Source organism: Triticum aestivum, chromosome 7D, assembly GCF_018294505.1.
Source record: "Triticum aestivum cultivar Chinese Spring chromosome 7D, IWGSC CS RefSeq v2.1, whole genome shotgun sequence".
Taxonomy (NCBI): Eukaryota; Viridiplantae; Streptophyta; class Magnoliopsida; order Poales; family Poaceae; genus Triticum; species Triticum aestivum.
The window spans coordinates 117666572-117671905 of record NC_057814.1 but is presented as its reverse complement, the minus strand read 5'-3'; positions in this window follow the sequence as shown (position 1 = coordinate 117671905).

Here is a 5334-nt window from a genome sequence, read left to right as displayed (position 1 = left end):
CACTAACATTCCTTGTTTTGCTATGTTAAGTTCCTGTATCATGTTGATTTTGTGCTCTGAACAGTGCTACCTGATGCTGTTTTCCGCCATGTCCAGTTTTTCACCAAGTCTGTGAACCTGTAATCTTTTGCACTTTTGCCATGCTTGTTGAGCTTGATATGTTGTGAACTAGCTGTAGCTCAGTGTTCATCTTTTGTCAAGCATCTCCTGTAGTTTACTACCATGTGCTTTCTTGCTACGTTGGGATGCTGTAGCATTGTTACTTGTTGTATTTTAAGTGCTATCTTACTGTTTATCGCAGATTAGTGTCATTCTTGTTTTGCTTGCCATTTGCAAACCGTGCATCCGATTCCGGTGATCTTTATATCGATTTCGACCGAAATCATCTCATCTTTCCAGTGGCATGCTTGGTTTGCCAAGTTACTGCCATGTTCATCATTTTCCTTCCGGAGCACGCATACGCATCGCATATCATATCTTGCATATCATACATGTCTTGCATCATGTTGCTTGTGCATTTCTCGTTGTTGATTGTGGTTCCGTTTGTTTGTGTTCTTGTCTTGGGTAGAGCCGGGAGACGAGTTCATGAACGAGGAACCTGTCGAGTACGCTTACGAGGATCAAGCTTTCGACAACTCTGAGAATCTTGCAGGCAAGATGACCACCCCTCGAAATCACTTCTATCTTTGCTATGCTAGTTGTTCGCTCTATTGCCATGCTCGCTACATATCACTTGCTATGTCATGTCTCCTATGTTTGGCCATGTCAGCCTCTAACCATCCTCTCCTAGCAAACCGTTGTTTGGCTATGTTACCGCTTTTGCTCAGCCCCTCTTATAGCGTTGCTAGTTGCAGGTGACGTTGAAGTTTGTTCCATGTCGGAACATGGATATGTTTGGATATCACAATATCTCTTATTTAATTAATGCATCTATATATTTTGGTAAAGGGTGGAAGGCTCGGCCTTATGCCTGGTGTTTTGTTCCACTCTTGCCGCCCTAGTTACTGTTTTACCGGGATTATGTTCCTTGAGTTTGCGTTCCTTACGCGGTCGGGTGATTTATGGGACCCCCTTGACAGTTCGCCTTGAATAAAACTCCTCCAGCAAGGCCCAACCTTGGTTTTTACCATTTGCGACCTATACCCTTTTTCCCCGGGGTTTTCTAGAGCCCGAGGGTCATCTTTATTTTAAACCCCCGGGCCAGTGCTCCTCTGAGTATTGGTCCAAACTGTCAGTCGCCGGTGGCCACAAGGGGCAACTCTGGTCTGGCCTATCGGAAGCTTGGACAATCCGGTGTGCCCTGAGAACGAGATATGTGCAGCTCCTATCGGGATTTGTCGGCACATTCGGGAGGCTTTGCTGGTTTTGTTTTACCATTGCCGAGATGTCTTGTAAACCGGGATTCCGAGACTGATCGGATCTTTTTGGGAGAAGGTTTATCCTTCGTTGACCGTGAGAGCTTATGATGGGCTAAGTTGGGACACCCCTGCAGGGTATTATCTTTCGAAAGCCGTGCCCGCGGTTATGAGGCAGATGGGAATTTGTTAATGTCCGGTTGTAGATAACTTGTCACTTGACTCAATTAAAATACACCAAGTGCGTGTGTAGCCGTGATGGTCCCTTCTCGGCGGAGTCCGGGAAGTGAACACGGTCTGTGTTATGTATGACGTAAGTAGGTGTTCAGGACCTCTTCTTGGTCATTGCTAGATGACGTCCGTTCCATTGCTTCTCTTCTCGCTCTCATTTGCGTAAGTTAGCCACCATATATGCTTTTGCCGCTGCAGCTCCACCTCTTTGCACCTCTTTGTCCTACAAGCTTAAATAGTCTTGATCTCGCGGGTGTGAGATTGCTGAGTCCCCGTGACTCACAGATACTTCCAAAAACAGTTGCAGGTGCCGACGATGCCAGTGCAGACGATGGCGTCGATCTCAAGTGGGAGTTCGACGAGGAACGTGGTCGTTATTATGTGTCTTTTCCTGATGATCAGTAGTGGAGCCAAGTTGGGACGATCGGGGATCTAGCATTTGGGGTTGTCTTATTTTCATCTGGATTTTGACCGTAGTCGGTCTATATGATTGTATTTTGGATGATGTATGATGATATTTATGTATTGTGTGAAGTGGCGATTGTAAGCCAACTCTTTATCCCATTCTTGTTCACTACATGGGGTTGTGTGAAGATGACCCTTCTTGCGACAAAACCACTATGCGGTTATGCCTCTAAGTCGTGCCTCGACACGTGGGAGATATAGCCGCATCGTGGGCGTTAGAAATTCCCTCTTCGGAGGTGCAGCATTACTCCTAACATTTGTAATATCAGTTTGAAACTTGTAATATTGCCGTGTCCTATTCCCGCGTTTTCAAAATCCTGCAAATCAAAGAGGTCCTGAGTTGGTGATGATGGTGTGCCTGCCATCTTTCACCAATAGCCGTCGGATCTAGATCTGACGCATATAAATCAAACTTCTCCAGTTTTGCAAAAAGATGCCCTCACTTGTTCCCTATTTACAAACAACTCCTTGTCTCCTCCCCACCACATCTAGAAGGCCATGGAAAAATCTGGCGCGATGGCCGCTGCTGGCGCCGTCCACCCCCAATCTTGGTGTTCCGTGCAATGCACGGGCATCTACGCATGGGAAATTATGTCGAACACGGCTAGTTGTAAGCAGGCTAGCTTTACAGCCATGATGATAGTGACTGCAGATGGTGAGGCTGACTATGGTATGCCAAACACGGTGCCTATACTCAGGTGTCATCTCCGGCGCAGGGTCTTGTCACTTCACTATGAGGAGCAGCACATAAAAATTTGACCAACGGGTAGTACAGTACTACTACATTGGTAGTACCACTACTAGTACTAGCACCACCTTCTGGATTTAGTAGTACTACCACGTCCATCTGGCTTTAGTATTTGACTAGCAATATCTAGTAATGCATGTCACAAAAAATGTACTACTCCCTCTGTAAATAAATACATGGTGTATTGTTTTATTCCTTCCGGTATATGGCTCAAATCTGAAGTCTCATCAATCACACTACTATTGTACTCACCAAGGGCTCAGCTTTGTAAGCTACCAACAAAAATTGCAATCAAAGACTACTATTGTACTCCCTCCGTACTGGTGCATTAGTCACGTTACGAAAACCAAATAGTAATCCCAAAACTTTTAGGCGCGGTGCATTAACTACCCACCTCATTCCCTGTTGTTTGCCATGAAAAAAGAAATCACCCAATATGAGACATGGGGTGCGTATGCATCCAATGACTTGAGACTACTCCCTCCGTCTAGGTGTATAAGTCATCTTAGAGCAAATGAAAAAGAGGAGTGGGCTCTCATGCAAGAGCCTAGCTATATGCAGATTCCTAGGCCGATATACAATAAATATGAAGAAAGAGAGAGAGAAGATGAGAAAAAGTAGTACTCTTATAGCCAGCCTTATAGCTAACCTTATTGCATGAGTGGCTACAAGTGATGGCTCTATATGACATGGCAACATCATATAGCCAGTAGCTGGCTATACTATTAACCATGCTCTTAGGTTGTGCATCATGACCAAGACGAAGGGGAAAGCGAGAGAACATAATGTCTTTTTGCTAATTAGTGGGATTACATGCAATGAACTAACCACTGAATGTCATGTTTGGTAGTGTCAAGTCATTGAAAGCATGCACGGCCCACATCTCTCATTGGTTGATATGTCACGAAATAAGAAACGAGGAGGGAGTAAATGTACCTTGCCTAAGTGTTTTGGGATTATTTGGTTTTCGTAAGGTGACTTACACAACATTTTTTGTTACATGTATTAACATTTTATTAGTTAAATCAAAGGTCAAAACTTGGCGCAAAATGCAAAGGGGACCAATAAACCAGTAAACATCAAAGTTCTCTCATTTGGCCCCAATTAGAGGTCCGGTGAGATGACTATACTGCACCGGCACGGAGGGGGATGCAGCTTCATTGACTTACTGCACCTGTGTTTGGGTGAATGACACGTGGGCCCAGCAGGTGGCTGGCCCACCTATCATACAGCCATACGCAGGTGAAGTAGAGGGCCGAGGAGTAGATGGCCAACACACACGTGAATGCAACGCAGTCTGCACATCTCATTTAAAGGCTCCCCGCTAGTCCAATCTATGAAATCCTACGCACCTACGCACCCTAACCAAGGGCTACAGTGATCACCCCAATCGCAAGATCAGTTGACTACAAGCTAGACCCATGGAGGCGATGAACGCGAGCATCAGCCGACTATGCCAAATGGTCCACGACGCCGGCCTGCGGCCCGGCACCGAGGAACGTCTCTAGATCATGCTTGAGGCTGCCAGGGTGAGAGGCCGCTTGGGTGACAGCTTCGTCTCCTTGTTCGACATGGTCCTCGTCGGCTTCCTCGACAAGTTCACCGTCGTCAAGAAGCTCGCGGACGACCTTGATGTACGCCTCCAGCCCAAGTGCCAAAGCTCTATGATGCCCGCCACCCTCAACAGCCTCTATGGTGACAACCTCTTCGAAGCAGTGGTGGCCCTGCGACTGCCCGCCGTCGCTCCGGAGAATGTCCACCTCGAGGTCACGCTCGCCGCGCAGCGCCTGGCGCAGCAAGACACCGTCGACATAATCACCCACGTCTACGCGCAAATCGTCCACAAGGACTACTACATGCCAGAGGAGGACGATAGGTCGCTGGCCTTCTTGACCCGTAGGGCAACCTTGGACGACATTGTTCAGAAGCACGTTGAGCTCGCCGCTAACGCCGCTACTGCTCACACGTCGGTTGGTGGCCCAGGGCACTAGGGCGTGAGGATGTTGTTGATGGATCCGTATGTATCTTTATCTTTCCGTCAAATCCATGTAGTAGTTTATGGTACTACTAGTAATTATCTTACCTTTCGCATCAACTTCATAATTTTCGTACGTACTCCATGCAGGAACCGTGCCAGAACCAAACTTCTCATTACTCTAGGGAAAATCGTTATTTATATCTATCGGTCGCGCCATCGAGCAGAACCAAATTTTACAAGTTACAAGTTCAAAAGGAAAAGCCTACCGTGTTCGCGTTGCACCCCCACACGGTTGGTCCGGCACGCCGCTCAAGGGGGAATGTGTGATGTGTTGCATTTTCACTTACAAGTGGGACCGCAGTTGAGTAAACCGACTATCGGCAAACCCCCACCCCGCCCACTTCGCGATGACTGAGAAAACAGGAGGGAGAAGAGATGGTTGTAGCATGGACTCGAAGAAAATTGGTGTCGGATGGGACTCGTGTGGGTGCCATGTGCCGTACTGCTAGACGTGAATGCTAGTTATGGCCCATGCCACCCCACTATATCAAGCCTAT